The sequence below is a fragment of the Apis mellifera genome, linkage group LG6 (genome assembly GCF_003254395.2).
Source record: "Apis mellifera strain DH4 linkage group LG6, Amel_HAv3.1, whole genome shotgun sequence".
In the NCBI taxonomy this organism is placed as follows: domain Eukaryota; kingdom Metazoa; phylum Arthropoda; class Insecta; order Hymenoptera; family Apidae; genus Apis; species Apis mellifera.
Window position 1 is genome coordinate 7,809,010 of NC_037643.1, and position 27,460 is coordinate 7,836,469.

Below are 27,460 nucleotides of genomic sequence, written 5' to 3' on the forward strand. Positions count from 1 at the left end.
GATGGTTTTTAACTTTGATCTGAAATTTTTGCAAATTTTGCATTTTGTTGTATGACACGATATCGATATCTTTTATTTATATTCGATTAAAGGAAAGAGGAGTATATATAAAATAATTTGATGAAAAATTACTCGAAAGTTTCATCACAGATCAATATATATTTTTGAAAGATAAAAGAAAGTTAAAAGTTAATATATTTTAATGTGTTATAATAACCATTAATTTTATATGAGTTTTTCTGATAAACAATATATTTTATATGAGTTTTGGATTCGTATATATTGAATTCAATAAATTCGTTTCATCTGTTTATCAATATTGTTCAATATCGAACGTTATTATCTGAATGAAACAATTTTATACTAGCCATATATATATTTTTTTTTTATAATAACGAGATATTTTAATATAATAATGGTAAATCATTTAATTAAAAGATGAAATAATTAATTATTTAATTTATTTGTTGCGTCAAACAATTTTAAAATTTAAACAGATTTATAATATCGATAAAGAATAAAATAAATTAAACTGTATTATATTTAAAAATACCAGAGTTATCATAATTCGTATTTTCGCAAGTTTTATATCCATTTTTAAGGTACAAAATGCACGATTTTTATGGAATGCTTTTCGTTTAATACTTATGAATTGATATTTTTAATTACGAATTATTTCTTTCTTGTTTTATAATATTTGCCAATTTAATTTAAATTTAAAATTTAAATAAACATATATTTTTAATAAGTCCTTACAATTAATTCTTGGATGCTTAATTTTCTTAAGCATCGAAATCTGTAAAATCTATAAAAATCCAAAATAACAAATAATTTTGCATTTAAATATCGTGCGTGTACAAAAGTTACAAAAAAAAGCCACGACAAATATTCTTATAAAGACAATCATAAAATATTCTTTACAGATATATAATAAAATTTATTTTCTTCCCGTTACTCTATTATTTTTAACTAAACACTAAGACCGCTAAGCCAATCCAATGGATGTGCGGCTCTTGTTAGTTTTTTCAGTTATAAAATCGCGCGCACAAAAACAAATATTGATTCGAAATACTCGAATGAAAAGGAAAAAAAGAAAAAAAATAATAATAGGACAAAAATTGATAAATCCAGTGTCCAATAAACGCGTGTAAAATTTCACGTATTAACAAAGAAGCGAGTTTCCCATCCAAGTGGTGGGAAAATTTGATCACCAGTCTTTTCCAACCGTGTCCAAGCTTTATTTAACATTATAAAAAAAACCTAAAACCATCAATTCACTCGTGAAATATACCCTCGAATCGATTTCCCTCAATTTTTCTCCACTTTCCATTCGGTCGGGCACGCGATGCTCCCGTTCCATCCTCCCTTCTCCCCCTCCTCCCCTTTGTCCCATTCTTCCACCGCGGATCCAGGCGCGTGTGTGCGTGCAGTATATAATCGATGGCAAGAGGGAAAACGAGACCACCAAGATTCAGATTTAACCTAATTTGCCCGAACAAATTGCTCTGTCCCTCGTGATTGAGGCCGTGCCCCGTCGCGCCTCGAATCGAAAGGGAGAGAGAGCCGATGTCCGGACGGATGCTGGGCCGCCAACGGTGTCGCGATTCGCGTGCGCAAATCAAAGAGAATTTATGCTTCGCAAACGGTGACGCGTGGGCGGCCAGTAATGCAGAAGTATCGACGACGCTTCGAGGCAATGGAGATTTAATACCGAGGCGTGTTTGCGTATCCTGTTGTGATGCTCCCGATCGAAGATGTCGAATCATCGTTCCGTTTGAGAGGGGCGATCGAACAACGCTTGTAACGGACGTCGTTCGATATTGTATAAGTATATTGTAATTGTATAAGTATTACGAGATTAGATTTTTTTTTTTGAAAGATTTGAAATTTTAGATTATTAGATTAGGAGATAGATTTAATTTAATTTAAGCGAAAAGTGAATCGAGTGGAGAATTCTTTTTTTTTTTAATTAAATTTTAATAGGGAAATGCGGTTGTGCTTGTTTGCGCGACGAGATTTCTGAAACAATCGTACAAATTATAATTAATAATTTAATAAATATTAATATTGCCGATGTTGTACCGTTAATATTTCATTTCGAAATGAATATTGCGTTAAAATTATTTTCGCATTTTAATATTTTGTATTTAACGCGTTACACGTTGATAAGCTGTAGTTAAAAACATCAAAGCGCAAAAAGTTTGAATCGTTATATAACATGTACACGCGTACGCGTTTAATTTTTCATTTATTAACAACAAGCTTATTCATTCCATTCCCTTTGGAAAAGTGTGTTTCTAATATTTTCGAGATAATTTATTTCTCGACCGAATCTTTTACTTCCGATATTTTATTATAAAATAGAAAGGTTCGTGTATTCGTTCGCGGAAAAATTGTTTAAGGGAATTGAGAAGTACGCGTAATAGCGCGGAGGGAAATCCGGGGGATTCAAAATGGAAATTAGTTACGAATTCATGTTTTAATTCCAATTAGCTTTTTTTGTAATTATTTCATATTCGCGAGGAGGGACGTTACAACGAGTTCTACTCACTCGGATTTTTCTACATTAACGTGAAAATTCATTTTCAAAAATATCATAATTGATAATATCATTTAATTTCAAACTGCACTGCTCCCATTTAATGTAAGCGATATCTTCTTCCACGATTAACATTGTTAATCACAATCAAATCAGGGATATTATTTTCGTTTCAATCGATTGATTTACCTTCCGTCGACTTAATAACATTTAATAGCGCGTTTCGTGTATTCTTGGGCGTACAATTTTATCGAGAAAAATTGTTAAAACATGTTCTTATACTCGATCTTTTTTTTTTCTTTTTTCTTTTTTTTTTTTACAAGAAGAATGTTACAACAAGCCTATAATATTTTCACTCAACACGGTTAGCGGTTACAGTTATTCTTAAACCGTGTAAAAATGTCAAGGACCTTTTCAGCTTACACACAGCCACATTGAGTGTTCTCGATTGCTCGGGAAAATCAATATTTATAACCAGGAAGATGGTTGGGAAACAGTCCGACGTACGTAACATCGGAAATGAGATTATATCGACGTGATATCTCGTCGATTTTTTATCATCTATAATATTTATATTTACGCAACGAAATCCCTTTCGTTTCGTATCACAGTTCGATTATTCTTCTTTTTTTTTTAATAACGTCAATATACATAATTGAAACCTTACAAGCAAAATTTCATTTTCATCTGATATTTGTAATTTCATTCCCACTTTTGTACATTTCCGAAAGAAGGAAACAAATTTATTTAATCGAAATTGATAACGTGTAATTGAATAATAAACCAAATTGTTTGACATTATTTCGAATAAAGTGATCACACACTATTTCAAAAAGATGTTAAGAGATGTTTGGAATCAATTATTATATTTTGAAAAATTCTAGATAATCTAATAACGCATTCGAATAATAATTTGTAATAATACAATCCTTCTTTTTTACCAATGTTTCACTTTTTGCTTTTAATTCTCCGCTTTAACACTTGAATAGATCCCAATTCAATAGATAACAAACAAGATGGACGATGGGATAGGAAGATTAACTTTCTTCCTTCGAAATTTATTTCTTCCTTTCTTTATGCTTGAATCTGATACAATACTTGTTTCCTGATTCTATGTTTTCAACAACACGCGAAGATATCATGGTCGAATTAACGAATTCCATGGATGGAAGCGATGCCCAAGGATCGGGCATCGGCCAAAACCACCTCGGTTACGCCGAGAGGTCCAATTCCATAAAACCCGAAAATGTTGGTACCCGGCAAACAAACTCCTTGTCTGGTTAACTTTCTCTGTAAACGCCGTATGGATGTTGGCGACGAGTTGTAAGTTCGACCGGGTAACCCGTTTACTCCTGTTACACTTGGTTGTGTATGGGCGAGATGGAACCTCGTTCAAATCAATTGATATCGCGCGTGGCTCCCGTACAAATATCGCTTAAACCAAAAGTTTGTTCACAAGTTTGACGCCGTTGACGCGCGAAATGGCTGGATTCTCGACTGCAGTTTAACACGGTGCTTTATGTATTTGCGGAAAATTTAAATTGTACGAAATTTTGTAAATTTCGCGTCACGATGTTTCAAAGCAGGATCAGACAGGTTTAAATTTCCGTTCAAATTTCGACGATAATTTAATTATAAAATTGTACGATGTTTTTTCTAAGATCTTTATTCATTCGCATTTTATATCCATTTAACGCAATGTTTTCGTTAATGTAATATTAATTCTATTGAATGAAATCAATGGATAGATCGATATGCAATTTCCATTGATTCTCTCTCTCTTTCTCTCTGATAAAGTAAACTATTTCGAATGCGTGACAGAACATCTTTGTTCGTACTATTAAATTTATCTTAAGATAGTGAAATATATATATCTCGAAGAAACGTGTGCTTCTGTGCGATTACACAAAGTCGAGATTATTCCCTCTTCGAATCCAATAAATACACGGGACATGGTAAAATACGTGTTTAAAAGTATTTGTAGCAGGGTTTGTAGGGCATTATTGGAGGTCCCTGGCTCGACACATGTATCGCGGTTTAATCAAGATAACTTCGAGATAGAATTTATTACATACCGGCGAAAAATAAACTAAACTACGAAATCTGATTGGCCAATTGAAAGCCAAATTCGTTACGAAATTTAATTCTTTTAGCTACGAGAATATTTTATACCCAGCTTGAATACGGATTTTCGATTAAATTCTTTTGAAAATAATAGAAAGAGAGAGAGTAACGAGGAAAATGATGGACGTTCCGCGAGTTTTGTCAGAGATGGATTTTAAGGGGGTGTCCGGATAGATTTCTCATTTTCTTTTTTTTTTTTTTCGACGATATATGTATATAGGATTCTGGGACTACGTTGAAACGATACATTTTTTTCCAATTTATTCCATTTTAAAGATGAAACGGATCGATACGGATTCAATGTCGGAAGAAGAGACGAGAAGTTACCGGTTTCGCGGCCAAGTCAATTAACTCCTTCGATTACGGTGCTTAAATAGAATCTCGGCCGCTCGAACGGGAACGCTTTTCATTTACGTTTAAATGAGTTTAATTAAATGAAATTGTTACTCTTTTTTCTTTCTTTTTCTTTTTTCTTTTTACAGTTCTAGATGTATTACGTTCACGTAGGGCGGTGCAGATGTGACGAGGATCGGGGAGAAACGAATCCCTGATCGGGAACAGGATTGATGGAAGGAAGAGGAGACCTGTCCGGAATTATTTAAAATTTAAAACAAGGTAACTCTCGATTACAAACTGTTCAAATATCCAGACGTGATATATTTTTCTTTTCTTTTTTTTTTAATCTAGATCAATATTATCTCTCGATTTTTTCTTCTCTTTTCATTTCTCATCGTTCGATTGCAATCGAATTAACGTAAATGCCTGACTAAGTTTGAATCACCGTGATCGAAAAATCCGAATTCGATAAATTGGTTCCCCCTCCATGAAACCACCCCTCACGAAAGATTGTAAAGAGAAATGAACGCGTACGTGAGATTTGAAGATTGGACTGGAAGGAAACGAGGCAAATGAAAAGTTGGAGGGAAATGAGGCGAGGAGGGGGTTGATATTTACTTGGTATCCCGCGAATAAGATAATATCTTTACGTAATTAGCGAGCCCTTTGAAGTAGGTCAGCCCCAATTATTCAGCCAGAAAGCATTCGTTTCGGTGAATAAGCTTATTATTCGGTGAATAAGCGTTACTCGAAATATTCAGCCGACCCTGTTCTCCGTCCTTGCGAATCTGATATTTAACGTTAACCGTCCCTGTATCAAACGAAAAGCAGAACTATATATATATATATATATATTTGGATTATTAAAAGGATATGCTGCGGCCATGTTAATGGTCAAAGGGTGGACGAACTCTCCGAGGGTTTAAATAGAAGTCAAACAGAAACTCGTGGCTCGCGTCTTTGCGCTCAAAGTGGCCTCTAATTTGATCAAATTGAGCGTTGCTCGAGGACTTCTACGAGGGAAGCATCGAAATGAACGATCGACGAGGTTCTTCAAAAAAAAAAGAAAAAAAAGAAACGATTTTAATTACCCTAAAAACTGTCGCGATACTTTCGATGATTTCTCACCTCGTGTCACACGTGCATCTATATTTTTTAAAAATTATTATTAATTTATTGATATTATTGACATTATATGTATTAAAACCAGTGTTATGAGAATAGTATTAAGAAGAATCAATTAATTTTATCGAAAAATAATTGAAATAATTAATGTTAAAAATTCTTTTACAATCTTGAAAAAGAATTCTATCAAATAAAAGAAAATTGAATTTTATAACGATTATAAATGTATTTAAAAACGATCGTGATCAATTAGAAGAAAGTTTTCTCGAAACTTTCAGTCACCATAGATACTCCATCAAGTTTCTCTCTCCCTGAAACAGAGTTGAAAAGCCTTCATCGACTCGGATCACTCTTCGGCCAATCTACCCTATCTATATATATACGCTATAAGAGAAAATTCAAATAGCTGGTATCATCGAAATCTTGCTCCATCCAGAAGAAGAGGTTGGTCACTCGAGAATTCGAGCCACAGTCACGATCGTTCCATCCATCCATCCATCCATCCATCTATCCACTAATCGAATCCAATTGAAATTTCCATCCTCCTCCTCTTCCTTCCTTCTTCCTTCTTCCCCCACATCCGTCTCCAGGGAATCCATAAAAATTAATCGTTGATTTGGAGAAATATAGTACATTCCTCCTCCTTCGAAGATGGACAAAGAAGAGAGAGAGAGATAAAAAAACTCGGCTCTTCGATGAAAATTCGATCGTACTCTCGATCCATGAACGAGAGAACGAGTTGTGTACGTGTAACGAGGTTCGAGCAGTGCGTGCAACAGACACAGCGAAACAGACGAGTAACAGGGAGGAGAGAGGGAGGTGGAAAACAATGATGGAGGTATCCTGCCACAAAGGAGGTCAGAGACGCATTTGGCGGACGTCAGCTTTATTGTTCCTCCGAAACGGTGGCGGAAGATTTGAAGCGGCGGAGGCTGATTGATCGCAATCAGAATTTCCATTCGAGTTAAGCGTTGTTGTTTCCTCCTCGAGAGGAGGAGGAGGAGGAGAAAGGTTATCGAATATCGTATATATATATATACATCTATATAATATCCTTGAATGGAAAAGAACGTGGGAGCGGGGATAGGTGAGATATGATGTTCGAGAGGAGGGGGAATGTACGGGGGATGGCGCATCTGAAATTCCGGGGCAATATTGAAAATTAAAATTCTAGCGTGATGTTTGTTATCGGCCGAGTCGAAGGGCTTTTCAATATTTACACGAGTCTCGGCTGCGCTATCGGGACGATGCGCGGTGGAAAAATTGGCGGAACACGCAGAAACGTGTTCTCTATGAAAATTCCGTCGATTTGTCGAGAAATGGAAAAAGAGGAGGAAGGAAGAGAGAGGAAGGGAGAAAGAATGTTGCGTTTAACCCGACGATGCATATGTATTTATATAGAGTATACGCATACGTGAATTCCTGGAACGTAAGTGACGCGTCCATGTAAGGCGTGTACACGGTTTGGAGCAAAAGATAATATTTATTGATCGTGTATACGAGAAATTAAAATGTCACGCCAAATAAAGGAGTTGCAGTGAAAAAAATTGATCAAGGATATCGATACGAGAATATATTTAGCTTGATAAAGTAAAGAGTCTCGTTAACTCATTGTAATATTCAATAAATAAGGAATTTGTTGTACACGTATTTTGCAAATACTTTTTATACACGTATATATAGTTTCAAAAACATTTTCGCAATGAAATCTCTCGCAAGGGGATTTTACATTTCCATCCTTTACTTCTGGGATAAACGTGCGTCTTCGTACAATCTCCTGCAAACTCACAAATTTTCACGTTGCTCGAATAAATAATATGCTGGCAACTGGATACAAGAGACTAAGAATTCCTTAAGGGATAAAAATCCACTGGTGTAACAACCAGGTGGATAGAAATCCAAGACAAATCGGTCATGATCGATGACATTTCCGAGCGTTTGCAGACCGTTCCATCGTGGCCGTCTTGCGTTACAAATTCAGCCGGGTATCGGACGAGTTTCCGGGAGAGGTCCCGTGGCAAACGTTTTCAAAACGTTTTCTACCTCCATCATCGATACGATAGGTGGAACGTGTCAAGATCCGCGACAGGGAAAAAAGAGAGGTGATCGTTCCGAAAGACGCGGAAATATATGCGGGACACGTCCGGCCATAATCGGGACGTTTCCACTAACCTCTCGAAACGGGGAACGAGGGACACATGGCGCGGCGCGAAGGGACAATCAAAGAGATTTCTCCGATACTTCGAAACTCAGTCACTCCTCTGCCTTTTCTTTTTTTTTTTATTTCGTCTCGCTTTCCAGATCATCTTTCCACCCTGTTTTATATATATATCTGATATATTCGTTTCTCACCTTCGATTGAAATATTCTTTTTTAAAGTTTTCGAATCTCGATCGATCTCGATAAGCTAATTATGGAAGGGAAAAAGTAATCCCGGTAATTAATCAATGGGGATAATTATTTGAAATTCAATCTCTCTCGTTCTCGATCTCTCTTCGGAACAATTCGCTCTTTTTTAGCCACCTCTTTGGGAACAACGCCCGAAGGTAAAAATCGGGGGCAAACTTTGGCGAAAATCAATCGAAGAAAAGAGCATTCCTTCCCCCCCTGCCGGATGAATCAGACTCTCGTCAAAGAATCGAGGCTCGAGGATTATACGCGAACAATCCGCGAGCGTGACAACGGAGAGAAAGAGAGAGAGAAAGTCGGAGGGAAGAGGAGAGGAGAAAAAGGAGGGAGGCCGAGAGGAAAACGAAACTTTCAATAGAGGCACCCTCGGTGGACGTTGGATCCACAATTATCCGTATCGAAAATCGATCGTCAGGGGCCACGTAGCAGGGGGGAGGGTGGATGGGGCACGAGCGGGGCACGAAGGAGCAAGAAACGAAGGGGTGGAAAGGAGACGTTGACGGAGGAGGAGACGGGACAGAGAGAAGGAAGGTGCGCGTAGAGGAATTTTTGGGCAGCAGTCGGCCTCGTTATGCTGGAAAATCTGAAATCGATTGGGAGGGAAGCCGGCCCGTGTCGGGGCGTCTGCGCGACGTAGACATCGACGCAGACGCCGGGGTTGGCCCGTCAGGTCGATAGCGAACCCTGGTTGAACTCCGCGAACCAACTCCTCGCCGATGGTCCGCGAGGAAAAGAGGCGTAGGTCGCGGCGCGAGAGGAGGAAGAAGACGGCGAACAGGGCGAATCGGTTGTCGGATCCTTCGAATTTTCGAAGGAGGATCGACCTCGTCTCGTCGTACGAATTAATTATCAAACTTTGGGCCCAAAGTTTTAATCTCCCCCTCTTCCCCCCTCCCTCTTCCGCCGGTTAAATTAGATCGTCGCCAACCCGTCCGTCAAGAGGATCGTCCGCTTTCGGAATCCTCTCCGCGTGTTTGACTTCTCGTCGCGAAAAGAGATCTCTCCTTTCTTTTGCTCCTCGTCGAAAATTTTTGTAGAAACATTTACTTATTTATTTATTTTTTTTTTTCATTCTGTTTTTTCTGTTTTCGTGGATCTAGAATCGTGGATCAATTTTATCGCGGATCAAATTGAGCTAGGAATTATTCGTTTGATATTAATCCAATCCCGATATGGTAATCTATGTGGACGTCACGCAAAGTATGATAGAAATATTCAAATATTACGGGGATAATGTAATACGTGTTTCTCGGTCTTGACTCGGAAAAAAACGCAATAACATTTTTGATGAAATTTCGCGCCACTTTATTTTAATAAAAACGACCTTTCTTTTTTTCTCCTTTTTTTTTTTTTATGGGTCGCGCGAGAATTTTTCCGGCCGATTGTACACAAGCTACATCATAATATCACGTAATATTATATATTATATATTATATACGGAGGGGGATGATATATCCGTGTACGTGAAAAAACTGGCAGATGTACCGAACGATAAAATTTGTTTATACGAGAATATTCATCCGAAAAAAAAAAAAGAAAAAAAAAATAAATAAATGACAGAAAACGTTCGATGGATACGATTGACGGATTTTTATAAATCATCACACCTTTTCAAATTACCAATCGTGTCTATATATACAACCCACTCGACCCAACATCGTCGACGATCCTAAATTCCGTGAATTCCACAAAATTCGTTTCGAAATCATCAATCCTCCTCCTCTCGAACGCGGTTTCGCAAATTTTTCAGTAATAATATATTATCCCGAAAATTTTCCACATTTTCACGCGATCAATTCCCACGAAACGTCACCCCTTTTTCAGGCCACCCCGAAATTATCGCAACACCACCACGTTCCACCACGACGACTGCATTACCGCAACGATACATCTGTTCCGCTAATAGCAGTAGTATCTTCGTTCCCCCTAAATTGTCCAGAAACCAGTTGGTCGCCCACTCGTAATTGTTGTGTCCCGCCAGAGTGGAGAACGTGGCGCGATTCGTTTTCCGGGAGATGTTTCATGGGAAGGGGGAGGGTGCCTTATGGTATAATAAACTTAAGGAACCTCGAGGAAGGAAGCTCGCCACTTGAGGGTATTCCCCGAAGGAGGGACGTAATTGATAACGGTAAGGGGGAAGTGATCAGCGTTTGAAATGTTATCCGACTCGTGAAGCCCCGAAAGGTAATTGAAAAAAGGGGAGGCCCGTCGGTTGGTTGACAATGGTGAGCCGAAGGGAAATGCTATCCGTGTCGGTATTCGACCGAGATAGTATTTGTCCAATTAAACGGGATCTCTCGTAAGGAAATATAAGTTGAATATGGAAGGAGGTCAATCCGTGGATCAACCCCCGATCCCTCGGGGATTGATTGCAAAAAAACGGATGCGTGTACGTTTTGTATTGAGGAATGGCGAATTGTTTTCTCTCTTTCTTTTTTTCGATCTCTTATCTTGAAGTAGAATGAAGGATGACGGGATGAAACGGAAATGGAATAATTTCGAATTTTAATTTAAAGTGGAAGATATTTTTGCAAATTAATTAATGATCGTCAAAGTTTCATTTTCTTTCAATTTCTAAAGGATTCTAGAGGGAATTTGGATATGAATTTTTCTAAAATGTTTAGAAAATTGTAATCGATGGTTTTTTTAAGATCAGTAGGTAGTTCTAATTTATGATGAATGACGAAGAGCGTTTTTAAAAATTAACCGATAAATTTTAACGGAACTCTGGTATTAATAACTTTGTGTAATTGATATATCATCTTCATCGATAAAATATAGCTTTCTTATATTAATGAGGATATATAAAGTTATTTTTAGAGGAGCTAATATTTTACTTTATTCAGACGGAAATTTAATTGTATCTATCTTTGCTTCGTTTCAATTTCCACGTAATATATATTGCGACACGTAAAAAGTTAATAAAAGAAAGGAATCGGTTGCTCAATTTATTTAATTATATAAGAAAAATGTGCATCATCGAAAGATCAGGAATCGAGTACGAGTTTATGAAGCGAAATATAAAACCTATAAATGAATCGAGAGGAAAAGGAGGAAGAGAGGAGAATAGAGAGAGATTCTATTCCCGCGGGGATCCGAATAGAAAGACTCGAGAGAATCCGTTCTATTAAAAATGTGCTGGGGGGATGAAAATGATGTCAATTGTTGATGAAGCGAGATTGGCGTTCTCAATCATCGATCGTTCGATTTTCGGTTACTTTATCGACAGAGAAAATTTTCTTTCGCATTACGACGTAAAATATTTGCCAAGATGATTCAAACGGACAGAGATCTCGTTATATAGATACGATAAACTCAAAATCAAACAAACTCGGAAATTTCCTGTAACAAAATATCAGAGAGAGAGAGAAAGAGAGAGAAAGAGAGAGAGAGAGAGATTTATCTCTGCAAAATAGTTTGTTCCGCACGTCTTGGAATAATAAACTCGACGTTGTTGCACTCGAGTTTTCGAGCATCGCTCGCTGACACGTTTAGTTCGATTCTTAATCAAAGATTTATACTTGCTACTCGTCAAAAGCATTTCCTTTATAAATAATTATGGATTGAATATTTATTCCCAGATAATTTCAATCTCTCGATGCTTTCGTTAAAATATAATTTCACATTATATCTATGAAAGATATAATTAATGCAAGATTTTTTTAATCAAAGATATAAAAATTGATTTGTTCAGAGAGGACAAATTGGAAAATCGGATATTTTGAAATTAATAATTTCATTCTCTTTCGGGATATTCTTTTATTTTTAATCTTTGATCCTCTTACTGATCCTATTTCTGTAGCGAAATCGATTAGGAAGATAATGAATTATTTATCATTTTTAAAATTGGTTTTATATATGATTCAGATTTTTACTCAATGTCTTAATATTATTCTTATATTTATATAAGACGTAGAAGACACATATCCATTTATCTATGCCAAACTTTTAATTTCTAATTATCGATGAATCGATATTAATGCATCGAAGTTTTAAAAGATAACCATTCGGATACAGAACAAAAATATTTTTAAAATTTTACTCCCTTGAGTAAAAAAAGTTTATCTCTGATGAAGCTGGATGAAATTTTATATATTTTTATTTTTTTTTTTTTTTTTACTTATCGAAAGAAACAGGAAGATTGTTTAAAATTACGAACTTTATTGTCTTCGTTTACGAGAAATTCCAATGTGATTAAGATCCGACCAGCTTCAGAAACTGTATTACTTCAATACTGCTACGAAAAGAAGATAAGAAAGATTGTTCTTCTGAAACAACGTTAATGAACTGGACTCGATAAACTTTTCTTATCGGTTTCAAGCCGTAAATCCTTACTACAGTGATTATTATTAGTCAGGTTAAAACGTCAAATATATCATATCCAATGAATCTCAACTTTTATCCGATTTATTGGACGTAATTTCACGTTGCAATTCAATATCCAGTATCGAGTTCTATAAATTTTTCTAAACCTAAAATTATATGGATTATATGTTTAACGTTATTGTTTGATGTTGTTATATCAACGCGATAGAATAATTAGATAATACGCGTAAACGAGTGAGTCTCAATACGTTCCCATTTTGGATGTGTTCCTAATTATTCCACTGTGAAAATTATTTAGAACACGTACGGTTAATTAATTATGAATAATGTTGTGATATCTAAGCGAGTGGATATTTGCGATAAAATTTAATCGTGTCAAAAATCTTGCTGCAAAATATAATAAACATTTATCTCTATATGATTTATATGATAATGATTTATCAAATTAACGATGATGGGAAAAAAATATATTTGTTTCGGAAATTTCCAAAATGGCGATTCCCATTTCGATATACATCCAACAAACAAAGAGATATTTAAACGAGAATTATTATTTCAAGCAAATCTTTTTAAAATCTTTTCCAATTTATCAATTTAAATTTCCCCCCTTTTGATTAAATTAAATTTCTATCTATTCCATTTTCTCAAATCGATCGAAGGAAAAGACCCCCCCCGCACAAAAACTACCGCGACGACATTCGAGGTCCTCCATAAGAGCGGGTGTCCCGTTCCAAGGACAAGTGGAGAAGGGGAGAAGATCGGTCAGGTAGGAAGTACTTTTTAAGAGATTCAAGGGGTTGGGTATACTCTCAGGGGAGCTCGAGTATCAGTTTCACCGAACACTTATGAGAAAATCGATGTCGGCGTGAAATCGTCCCTCCTTCCCCCTCCCCTCTCCTCGATGCATCCCGATGACGATGAGGAGATCCGCAGTCAGGTAAAGTGGGATATAAGAGGAATCAGGATAAGGGTCCCGAACGAGGGGAATAGCGGTTACAGATCGACGTCTTTCGATAGTTGGAAAAGCATCCTTGGTGAGGTCGGAAAAACGCTGTGCTCGATAACGCTATAAATCTGGTCGAGCATCAACCGAGCATGCCCTTCCTCCTCGGAGGAAGGTGTGGAGGAGGAAGGTTTTACCTTAAGCCAGCGATCGATCGAGTCGAAGTGACAAACGTCGTTCGAATAAATTCGACCGTCGTCGATCTTCTCCTCCCTCTCGCGCCTCCTACGTTTCAGGATCGTGACCGTTTCGACCGGTGGATGGGTTGGTTGGTTGATTGGTTGGCTGATTGCTTGCTTGCTCGTGTTGAGCGTCGTCGATTTGGCCGGATCGGTATGTTTACCGTAAACCGTAAGCCTGGAACACAGGGGAGAAATGCATCGAGAAGTATGTCCTACTTTACGGATGCATGCCATATTGATTCGCGTTCGAAAATTCGGTCTCCTTGGTACGTGCTCGCCGATTTGTAGCGGGGAAAAGTGTCACCTATTGGGAACGTGGAACCTCTGTTTGATGCAGTCGATGGATGCGGTATGCAGCGTCTCGAAATCGAAATTCAACACCGCGCGAAACTGTCATATATTCATAGTGGGGGATTTGAGGAAGGTTGTTGGAAATTATTATACTTTTTGATTGATTTCTTTTTTTTTTTTAAGGAAGTTTTAAAGAGAATTAATAATTTCGAAATTTTTTATTATTTTGAGATTTTTTTTCTTTGTCAAATTAGACTAAAAATTATATGTGAGATGTATATTATTTTCTCTCTCTTTTATTTTGTTCTTGTCTAACGTTAGATTGGAAAAAGCTGACGCGTCAAATTGTTGGAATAATTTTAAATATTTAAGATTATTCGATTTCAGCTTCAAAGATAAAATATTTTACTTTGTTTAAACTGTCTACGTTGAATAAATAATATTCGATTAAAAGGATTTTAACGATTCAGAATATTCAAAATTATAGGTTTTGCGCGATCAAATAGTGTAGCTTTCGAACCGTGTTCCACTCGGTGTCTGAATTATATTAATATCGATGCCGTTGCAGTCGAGAGAATGATTCGAATTAAAGATTCGTTTGTTCCAGCGAGAATATCGGGAAGATATTAAATCATATCAAACGAATCTGATCTCTTTTTATTTTCCTATAGAGAAAGGGTATGTTGAAGAAGGAAACGTTTATTAAACGAGAGAAAGTTGAACAAAATGTTGAAAGAATGATAATTAAAACAGTTTACTTTAATACATATATATTATCCGTAAGGATAATGAAAGAAATAAATTTATAATTTTTAAAATAATCTCGTTGAACATGGAAAGAAAAATTAATATTTTTAAAATTATATATAACATAATTCTCCTTTTTTAATTTCGATAAATTAACTTATCGTTTTTTTATTTCTTTTAACGAACGAAATTTCATCTCCTTTCACATGCTCGACACGTGACATAATTAATTCGGCAAAAACTTATTTACAATAATTTTAAAAATATTTTTCGAAAACTTTTATTCTTCATTTAACATTCTTCTCATCGATTCTTTTTTTTTTTTCTTATAATCTCGCTCTATCCCTCTCTACTCCGCTTTAATCGTTTCACGTTTAATGTATGCCTTTATAAACGATTCCATTCGATCATAGCGAGATTTCATTTTTACGAGGAAAGGCAGAGAGATTTTAATACGGACATGCATGCATACGTGGTGAACACTGGCTGTAACAAGAATGATTTCTCTGTTTATGTACTCTTAAGAGCTTGCCATAAAAGTGGAGAGCGCTCTTAAAGGTTTGCTTACCTACGTATACATATGCATCGAATAGCCGATTTGTCAAGATTCTGTCTTTCTCGTGTGTACGAAAGCTTATAGAATCTCGAAACGCAATCAAAGAAGGATATTTATATTCGTACACGTGCAAAAAACACGATACACGAATTACGCTATTTTCTTTACAATCGTGTTTTCGATTATCTATAATATATTTAACATTTTCGTTAAATTTTTATGAAATTAATAAAAAAAACCCTGTTTAACTTAAGCGGAGTTTTTCTTTATTATCTATTTCGAATCTATCTCGAGTCTCAAACGTCGTCTATCTAATTTATCATCGATTTATCGCAACAAACCCAAGTCTCTGTCCAATCAATATCATTTCACTCGAAAGATTGAAACACTTGTCAAAAAGAATTACAAACACATTCGGTTCATTTCGAACTCGCATCGTTGAGCTAAGAATCTTTACGTGGGCGCAAAAGGCAAACGAGAGAAAAATTCGAGTCGAGCCCCGTTAAAACGAAATTCATTTAGCCTTTCGCGTATACGCGCGGCCAGGTTTCTGGTTGCACGTGGGTAATACCCGCGTAACGTTAGGTGTCGATGTTTTACCGAGGTTAAACCACTTCTTTAAAAATTCCGTAAAACCCTTGAAATATTAAGGCCTCGCTAATAGACGGTCTATTTCGAAATGGGGCCACCGCCATTAAAGTCGAACTTCAAGAATTTCGCCTCCGCGTGCACTTCTTCCCGTCGTTCACTAAAGCCGCCACTATTTCAAAGTCGACGTTTACGCGACAGCTGTCGAAGACAGGGGTTGGCCGTGCCCTGCAGAAGGGACGAGTTCTCTAAGCTCTTTCTGGGTCTGTCTAAATTTTTTAACAGTCGTGTTTTCAATAGAATAGCGGCCACCTCTCGCGCGTACAAAAGTTTCTCTTCTCTTGTCTCCTCTCTCTCTTCTTCGTTTCTTTCTTCTCTCCCTCCATTTGTATCATTCGCTCCTTTCCTCTCTTCTTGATTATCTTTCCTTATCGAGGATAAATGAACTCGACAAATTTCTTTTTCTTTTCTCCTCCTCCTTTTTAATTCAACCGTCCTTTATTTTCTTTTCGTTTCGTCTCTTGTCAATGATGACACGAGCAAATGAATTCGAAAATTTTCTCCTCTTCCTTTTCAATTTTTCTGTAGAAGATACACGAAGCAAAATGAATTTGACAAATTTCTCTTTCCTCTTCTTCTTTTTTTTTTACCAATAATTCAATTAGAGAGATACACGAGCAAACGAATTCAAACAAATTTCTTCTTCTTCCCTTCCCACCCATTTCCCCCAATTGTATCCACCCCCTCCCCTCCGTTTTCCTTTCTCGTTTTGATACATCGTTTCTCCCCTTATCGAGAGGATGCACACAAGCATGAATGAATTCGTACGCCCGGGGAACAACTTCTACGTCCCGGGACCGTGCAATTCCGTGATAATGTAATTTCATGCTGCTGGCAGCCGACAACGGCGGCAGTAAGTGTAATTCGAAAGAATGTCCTTCCTTCCCTTTGCCAAACGTCTTCGTTCGGATAATGTTCGCAAATTGGCCGTGCCGCAATTTCTCCCACCTGACGGCAACCCCCCTCTCCCTGTCTCTCTAACTGTCGTCACATTCAGACAAGGCGTACAGATACTTGTTACAATAGAAGTTTGGGGAATTGAACTTTTCGCGAGACGTTATCACTTATCTGCTAAGATATAATGAGATACACGAGAAGGGGCGAAATGAAACTTCTCTCTCTCGCTTGAAGGAAAGAATTCATTCCATTTTGGCCTTCGTTCGTTTTAAATTACAGCGTTACAGTTTCGTTTAATCGTTTTCTATTCGTGAATATGTATATCTGTGTATTTTTTGATATATACATGTATATCGTATATGAAAGAAGAGTGGATGACAAGTTTAAGCTTTCGAGTGGATTCAATTTTTTTCTCTCAAATTTCTGCGCAGTTTGCTTCGGGTCTCCGGGCGAAAGAAAGTTCAAGGAGAAAGAGAGAGAGAGAGAATGTGCAATGCTCGAAACGCGCATACTCGAGTTAGTTGTTTGAATGGAAGTCCTTGAATCGAGTTTTAAGTTTTCTCCCAGTATCGAGTAGCTTTATCTCGCGCTACAATTTTCCCGATCCGTCTCTTATTCGAAACTTATGTGCAACAATTTCTTTCTTTCTTTCTTTCTTTCTTTTTTAGAAATAACAACACTCTTTTGGCAACTATAAATTTTATAAATAATAATAATTAATCGGTTAGTTACTCGATATTTTAATATATCGGTATATTTCGATATAATAAAAATGTGAATATTTACCGCGTCACTTTCCATCGATATTCATTACACATCGAATGCAAATTAATATATATATATATATGTACACCAGATGAATATTTTAATTAAATTGCACGTGTGTACACATATCTCGTATACGTGTACATGGTAAATTATATATGGATACACGTGTATACATCACGTGTTTCAATTAGATACACGAGTGATAAGATAATTAAAATTAACAAAGATATATATTAATTTCCACATTGGAACACATTCGCATGTTGGGGATTGTGTCGCGCGTGTATTATAATTATACGCATTAATACGTGGCCAGATTGAAAACATTATATCAACGAAACACACAAGGTTAGTATACAGGATAATACCTTGGCACGTGTACATTAATATGTACCAGATTAATGTACGCCAAGTCAACTGAAATTAACGAATGTTATTATACGTTAAAGTATATTCGAATAATAATGCAGGCACGCGATATATAGAAACGTGTATATAAATTAATAATCTGTAATTCATACTCGTCCAGAGAGTGATATATTTCTTCGTACGTATGTATGTAAAAGCTAAACATTGAAAAGCTAAATGCATTAACGCATTGTCAATTTCGATATTACAATCGTTTTCTTGTTATTATTGAATCTTCGCTTAATTGAAATACATCCGTTTCTCCATTACTCTTTTCACTATTATTATTCATATCAATATTGCATTTGCAACTTTTGACAACATGATATTCACTTTTCTCATCAATGCTCGTCACCATTTTTACGCGAAGTATCATAATGTTTTCATAAATGTCTTTATACAAAATTTCTTTATACAAGTTTATAGGAATATATATAAGCTCAATATATTTAACATTAAAATATCCAATCCTTAGATATTTACACTCGATTCCACAATCTGAAATTCGATTCATTCGACCTCACGAATCTTCCTCGCGTGCATATATATAAAGTGTTTCTGGAAAAATCACAAATCTGCTCGCTCGACATCTCCTTCCCTTCGACTCTATTTCATTGATGCGTCCCAGTAAACTTTATATAAACTCAATACGAGCGTTCAGACGTGAAAAATATTCTCCATGGCGTTTCTTTATTATATATTATATATTATATATATTATATATATATGCATATACGTTCATCAGATATTATCGTCTCGCTTTAATTCGCGTGTTATTATCGATAGCAAAAAAATTTTTCAGATAGAATTGAATGGTTTCAACGGGAAGGGAACAATACGTTCAAAAATCATTAATTTCGGAGATATTTTAACTTGAAGCTCATTAAAACTCACCATATGAAAGAAACATGTGAAGCAAACTAATGATACAAAAAGATTAACATTTTCTTTTTTTTTGTAAAAAGTTCTGGCACAATAAATTATTAATAATTTTCGCATATAAAATATTCTCAAGAAATATACAAAGCAACATACTTTCATACTTTTAAGAACAAGTTAAAATATCTCCTAAAAACTAACGATTTTTGGATATGTTAATACCTTTTTTTATTTTTCATAGAAAATATCACACGAAAGAAATCCCCCTTCTCTGAAATTCTCTCCCGTTCTACAATTTTTATTGATTTTTGAAGGGGAAAAGGGTAAGGATGGAAATCGAAATCATCCGAACCTCACCCTTTCTATACACTTTCCCAGTTAGGTATTTTCGTAGACACGTTTATCGCGTTCTAAAAGGTTTCCTGTATCGGATTCGACGGCCGTAGTAGAAATTGGACACGCGTAAAAACGGCCGACGTGTAAGCCTGTGAGCAAACATGTTGTTCCAAGGCGAGCGCGAAACAGCGTATAAAAAAAAAGAAAAAGTGAAAAAAAAATAAAAAAGGGAGAGAGAGAGAGAGAGAGAGAGAAAAGACACACATCAGCCTTCACATGGAAGCCGCGCTGCCGTATGTGATTAAAATCCGTTGAAAGCTCTGTTTGTACGTCAAAGGTAAACTCAATCCTATTTCCCTTCCGTGAAAACAGCAAGCACGTTAACAATTACGGCCGTGAAGTAATTCGGTCGAAAGTCGCGGGTAGGTCAGAATTCTCCGCAAAATGTCTCGTTTCCCTGCGCATTGCCGTGCATTGCGACCTCCCTTTTCGCGTCAATAGCCGTGGAGAGATCGTGTGTATTCCTGGCCGAGAATGTGGAACCGAGTTGGTGGTAAAGGTTAAGAGGGAAAAAGAAGGGAGGAGGGGGTGACTTTACGGGGTGTAATTACAGCTCGAAATAAACTTGGATGGGACATTTTTGAAAGTATCTTTGCGATCGTTGAACGAGTGTTCGTGGTAATGAGATTCGTGAGTGAGAAAAAGAGGGAAATTATGATCTGAAATTAGACGATTATTTTTAATCGTTTTATCATTAATGGTGGGGAGGGGGAATTATGTCGAGATTTGATTTTTTATGTATGGTAATTTTATCAAGAATCATTATCAATCTTTTCAAGGTGAAAGCAATTAGTGATTTTTTAAAAAGTTTTAAAAATAAATCTTGAAGATTTTTGAGATCAATCGTAAATAGTTTATGGATATTGCGCTTGTAGTAACCTGTTTTTATCTATCTAATTTATTCCAGGTGATTAATAAATTATATTTTAATTTCTATCTTCCTTGCGAGATTATATCATTTGTATGGAAATTATCGATAACATTTGTAAACGTTCTCTCACGTTTATAATAATCTTTCATACATCATTTCACAAGGAATTGGATTAAACAGATGATTTTCATTCGTTTCATTAACTTGGAAATAGTCGGATATATCGCTTTGTTTCCTGCAATTTCCTTCGAATTACGAATTTGGATTAATGACTCTGATCTTTTACTCTTTTATCTTAGATAATTCTTTCACTTATGATCGAAATATGTGTAATCTCGAAAATGTGAGAGGGAATAATATCTGATCGAAATTTGATTTAGTATTAATAGTATGATAGCTACTCTAATATTGATTTCATTCTCTGAATTTCGAATATTATTTATCTCCATTATTCCACACAATGAAAATAGAATACAATATCGAAAATAATTATAGATAAATAATTATAAATCTAATATCTTTATTATAAATATTGAAATATATCAAAAATTTATTATACAATCGTCAAATTATATTGTAACATCAAATTTTCTTCATTTTTTTTATTAATAATTTCGACATTGTTTATCATAAAAACGAAGCTGATTATGATCCTGATACGATATCGACAATACCAGATCGATACACCAGAGTTTATCGTACAAACCAGTGGTTCCCAACCTGTAACTTACAAGCTGCAAACTTACGAAAGGATATTGCACAGTATTACTTTCAACCGAACGAATTAACGATTTCCTGGCACTCGCTTCTTCATTTTAGATGCACAATCGAGAGCAATATCCGCGTAGTAATTTTTTATTCCAACATTGCAAAATGGGATCGTAACTCAAAGAAGATTAAAAAACACTCCTCTTTCCTATTTCCCCCTATACTAATCACACAATAATTCTAAACGAGAATATGAAATCGAACCATCATTTCTCTCTTCGAATATAACACGATATTATTCCGAATATAATTCCCTATCTACCAAAGAATAAAAAAAAAATCTTCATCCGAACGAAGAAACTTAACTTAACCCTTCAACAAAAAGGATCCCTTCCTACATTTTCTCACGCCCGCCTCACCGCGCATTATCCCGTTTTATCCTCCACCGAAGCGGAACACCTTTTCCACCTTTTCGAACGTATTCGAATTCACCGTGTCGCAATAATTCGGTAAATAAATTTCCATGATTTATTTATGTACCGTATTGTACATAAATAAATATCCTCGGCAAGGGCTCCCCCGCGGGGGGGAAAATCCTCCGAGTCGATTGCCGGAGGGGAAGGGATACGAAGAAAGGGAAAAGGGAAAGTAGCCGGTCGCAAAACGTTCTCTTACTTACTTTTCCTCCATTTTTCCTCTCTCTTTCTCTTTCTGCCAGCATGCTGCTCGCGTGTTCGTGCGGTTTGTCCGGCTTGTTTACGACGCAAGCATCGAAGCGAGGGGCTCGCCCCGAGGTGGTGGAAAACCCGATATAACTGCGGCTCTCGCCGCCCCTCTCGACACGCTTCCCGGCCAGGGGTGGGTCGTGGCAACACACTCGCCGCAGCAGCCTCTGCGGTTCATGAAAAGCCAACTTTCTTTTTCCTCTTCCGTCCGTCTTTCCTTCTCCCTCCCCTACGCCCCGTATTTCTTCGTATTTCCCTTATTGTTCTCCGCCCCTTGTGCTATTGGTCAGCCGGGGAATGGTCCGCGGGGGATGTAATTCAAATATCGCGTGCGGAATATGTGTATGGGTTTCTAGAAATATCCGAAAACCTTTTGCAGTTTTTCGATCGAATAGATCTTTTTTGTTTAGAATGTTTTATTGGATTCTTAAATATTTGCATTGGATCGAATAATTAAATACCTTGGATTTTTTGGTTGTTAATCCTTTGATTATAATTTGTTTATTGGAATAATTTTGATCGAGCATATTACAGTTTTAATATTATCATTTCAGTTTTTATATTACAGTCGTGTCTTGGTATTTGGAATGTTGGCCGTAAAATTTTAAATTAATTTTCACGTGGTAATAAAATCGTTGATTGAAAATTTGAACGGCAAAATTATAACCAAACTCTGTGTACGACAATGAACAATGTCTCGTTGTAATAGAGCGTATTTCGTTCTTCGATTGCTTGGAGGAAATATCAAATCTTCGAAGAAACGTATCAATATATCGAGAGACGATAAACTTGAAGTTATTTTCGTGACATTCAGGGAATCAAAGTTTAAGGAATTGTTATATCATGAAATAAGATCTAAGATTACACTTTCTTTTTCTTTTTTTTTATTCTATTAGATTTAATTATATTCGGAATGAAATGCAAAGAGTTGAACGTGTTAATGATGTTTAACGAAAAATTCGAAACGAAATATCTCTTCGGGCTGGCTATTTGCTAGTTTATTAAATGTTTATCGAATGAATTGCACGGTAAAAATCAAATACCGCGTGATTTTGATGTTATTTCCGAGGTTTATTTTAACTTTTCCACCGCGATACGCGAGTGGAACTAAAAGCATGGGGGTATAATATGAGGAAGTTGGTGTTTTACGGTGAGCCAGGTTCGTTATATGTTACCAAAGTTCGTTATAGTGATTTATCGGTGTTATTAAAAGCATTTGTGTGCTTTACCATATATTTCGAAGAATATACGAACGAGTTAATTATCGTCCATTTTAGAAACACGAGCCTTCTGATAATCATCCCTCCACCGTCTCTACAATCCGCATTTCTCCCATCTTCTTCTTCTTCTTCGATGATTCAATTCCCTCCCCAGGGGGAAGGGAAGGGGTAAAAATTTGGTTCGTCGGCAGCCTTTAAGACCAAATATAGGGTTGGTTTCAGAATTGATGAAACTTCGGTCTCGAGCCAAACACAAACCTAGTTATTGATGAAATCTACTTTGCTCCTAGCAAGTTTAACCTATTTTATGCTTCCAAACTTGCCCCCTCAGACAGTTTATTTCTGAAATACCGTAGAATAATGTCGAATAATTCGACGATATCGAGTATTTGGAAAAATAATTATCTTAAATTTATAGCTTCTTTAAATTTTTTTTACTCGGTCAAGCTTTCCAGAGTTTCGAGAATATTTCACCCTCTCTCTCTCTCTCTCTCTCTCTCTCTCTCTCTCTCTCTCTCTCTCGATGGCTACTTTGGATCCATAATCTGCTTAAAATAATACTAGTTCCTACAACTAGCTAGTAGGAAGAGGATACCGCAATATCTATTAAACTTTCCTTATTTGCGGGGTATAAAAACGAAACATCTGTTGCTCGTCTGCTCCTTCTTCCTCTCTTCTTTTAGTATCTTAATCTTTGCTACAATGAGATCTCGCACTATTCAATTTTCCCAAAAAGTTACGTTTCGATTTCCGAAACGATAAAGAGAAGCAGCAGAGCACGGTTATGGAAAAACTTACTTTCTCGAAATCGCCAATTCCGTGGCGAAACAACAGTCAAACACCCTCTTATTCCCTTCCATAAAAAGTGGACGGCATTTAATAAAATTCAATCGTCTTTCTTTTTTTTTTCTTTTCTTTTTGATTGTGATAAAAAGAAATAAGAGAAGACGAAGAAATAAACGATAAAAGGATTAGTCACACATTGTCGATTGATTCTCTTTAACGATTCGAGAAACACGTTTCATTCAAATAACTCGACAAGATCCGAGCTGAAACTTTAATGTAAATTGATATGATCAAAGATCGTATCAAGTTAAATAAGATACTCGTTTATTCAAATTATCTTAAATTTATTTGAATCCAAATATCACTTCTAATGAGAAACGAGATGGATAAAAGAACGATAGAGAAAAGGAACGAAATATTCTTTGATATTCAATTAATATTTTTATATGAAAGGAAACTGAATAATTGGGATATCGAATCAATATAATATCTTATTCTTCTTACATTAAATTTTCGAATAAAAATCTGGGCGATTTGAATTCTAATTAATTTGAGTCAAAGCCATTTAGCTTTATTGAATAAAAATTCAATTCAAAACTTGACCAATGCGAATCATTTACTTCGCTCGATTCGAAATATTGTTTCAAACATTGGAATAAAATTTACGCTTTCGCAATATTTCGCAATCTTTGTGACGATATATCGTTATTAAAATATATATATATATAAATGTATATTATTATTGAACAAGCATCGTGTCCTCGATCAAAGTTTAAATCAACACGAACTTAAGCATAACCTACCTCTTTGGATTACTTTCCACACGAATACAAAAGTATAGTTAATCAAGCAAAGATCAACATGAGCAGCATGATCGTTGTGTTTAGAAATACTAACACGTTCGAGCTGATACGGTCCAGAAGCTGTAAACTTTCCGCATGAACTTGCTCGTTATCCTTCCACAGCCACGGCCATACGTAGTGGCAAATTTAGTTTGCCAATAACTTTTCCGAATGCAAACTAGCAGTGTTTCGATAACACGTGTTGGACATTCTGATTAATGAATATCGCGCGGCTATTGTATAAGCGCCATAAAGTTGCGCCACGTGGGTGTGTATGCACTACCGGTTACATCAATACGACGCGTTAACTGCCCTCTCTTTCTCTTCGAATACGACGCTCCAACGTTATTTTGCGTCGACACGGTGCAAGTCAAATCGAGGGGAAGGATGAATTTTGATATTTGTGAATCGATCCTTTGCGTTGACAGAATTTTATATATCTCTTATATAATATAACGTTGCTTCAACGTTATATTTTGTTGATGACACAATTGTGAATCGTTGAGAAAAATTTCACGTAATCAGAAATATTATTACATTGAAAAATTGTATTTTTAGGTACAAAGTTCGTATCACTTCAGAAGAAGATTTTTCTTTTTTTTTCCTTTTATTTTACACGCGCATAATTGTTTAACAACGAATCTTTCTTGTTAGCAGAGAAAAGCAGCGTGGATAGATCCTCATGCACTCCGCGCCGTAGCCTGAAATTAGGACCCCATTTTCTTAGACACCGTGAAACATGATTTTGGACAACCCGAGCTCGACCTCGCCTACTAAATCTTCAAAACTCGTGGAATCTCTGGCCAACCAGATCTCGGAATCCTGGTATGTTTTATACTTATATATCTCACTTTAAATCCACGGATCTTTTGTCAACCAACTCTAATAAAAATTAGATTAATAATATTAATAAAAAATAAATTATTATTGTTGGATCTGTGGATCAATCCTGAACACTTTGAATTTTCATCAGAATCTGAAAAATAACACATCCGTCGTAATTTTGAGCTTAGATTTCGCAAGACTCGAGTCGTGGGACTTCGTCCAAGGTCGCGGATTATCGGCTGGATTGGGCCACCGCGGGATTGTTGAATCTAACCTAGTAAGGCTTGAAAATCGATAGACCTTGGCCAGTAAGATCCACTCCACAAGCCATCCGTGGAATCTTGCCCAGTAAGAATCCAAGAGTTGTTTGCCGGAACCGGCCTAGTAAGACACCACTCGAACGGATCTCGGCTATGAGACCTCACTTGAAACCTTCAACCGTGGAGCCTCGACTTCTCTTCTGCCACCTCTCCTCTTTCATACAGTTTCCATGAATCCGTAATTCTATATCTTGAAATTTCTCTCCTTCAAGATTTCTTTCCTTTTTCTTTGTCTTCGAGTTTCCAAACTTTGCTTAGATTTTATCGTTCTATCTTCACATAAATCTTCCTATATCATTTCGTGCAGTTTTAAAAACCTCAAAGAATAAACTTGTTTCACAAGATTATATGAATTTATATAATTCATACAATTCATAACGATAATTATTATCGTCGAATCAAGAAACAATTCCAAAGCAAAGAGCGCCAATTTCCTTGCGCCTATCGCACAACGATCGAGAGCAATCAAGGAAAAACAGGCAACGCTATCTCATCCCGTATACAACTTCCTTCTTACCCGCTCTTAACCTAATTGGCCGTGATAATATTTTTAGCGCACGATTTTGCCCATTCCAAACCGCTCGAATGAATTTGCCAAGGAAATTCCACCGGCAGCCTGTTTCCGTATCGACGCCATTCCCAAAAATTTCAAATCGTGCAGAAATAACACGAAATCGAAAACGTGTTATCCTTGGACGAGGTTCCCTCGTATTGCAATCCGTGTGTTATGTATCCCACGCTCTACGTGTCCGCCAAGTTTGTTATTCAAGAGTATTCACTGAACTTTGGGGAAAGCCCTCGTACACGGGGGCTGTAAATTCGTCGGCGCTACTACGTGTCGCGGCTTCGCGATACATCGATCTTTATTGGGTATAAAACAAGACAAGGGTGGTAATGCCTCTGCACAAATGGACAACAATCTTCGGTGCTCGGTTAATATTCCGTGTTTGGAATTGGAAGGTGTTTTCGGTGTGGGTTATCGCGCTGCTTGCACATTTATCGAACGTTATTAAGATGTGAAATATTTAGACGACGAAGGTGATGATATTATTATCGTTCGATTGTGTGGCCTGTTTTGAATTTAATTCGCTTGTTGAGTTATTTATTAAAGGATATCGTTTTAGTTGTTGATAAATTAACGGAAGAAAAATATATGATTAATCGATTAATCGTTAAATTCGATAAATTATAATTATCCTATCTTTCAGAGATAGAAATTATTGGTTTTCACGTGCGCTTAACCACGTTCATCTTTTCGCCGAGCAATTATCGAGCAGTTTCATCGTACAAAAGCCACTTAACGGTATTGAAGGAGTGATACATACGGGTTCAAATACGAATTCAGTTTATTCCTTTGAAATAGCGAAACGGCTATCTCTATTTTCGTGTAAGCCACTGCATACAGTTCAACTCATGACCCATTTGTCCATTTCCACCATATTCCTCTAATCGTATCAAGTGGCGAGAAATGATATAAAATGATATTCATTTATTCTATCGCCTCTTGCCGTGGATATTATTTCCAATAA

At 36.4% G+C, this 27,460-nt stretch overlaps 1 long non-coding RNA gene across 2 annotated transcripts; it reads left to right on the forward strand.

Annotated features, from left to right (window-relative positions):
• The first annotated feature begins 1,939 nt into the window (after nt 1-1,939).
• Nucleotides 1,940-26,992, forward strand: LOC102656608. 2 transcript variants are annotated; one of them, XR_001703340.2, is made up of 4 exons: nt 1,940-3,862; nt 5,146-5,278; nt 25,441-25,611; nt 25,800-26,992. It is a non-coding gene; the product is annotated as an uncharacterized LOC102656608 (long non-coding RNA). The 2 variants fall into 2 exon arrangements; XR_410136.3 differs by having other exon boundaries at nt 1,940-5,278.
• Nucleotides 26,993-27,460: the final 468 nt, after the last annotated feature.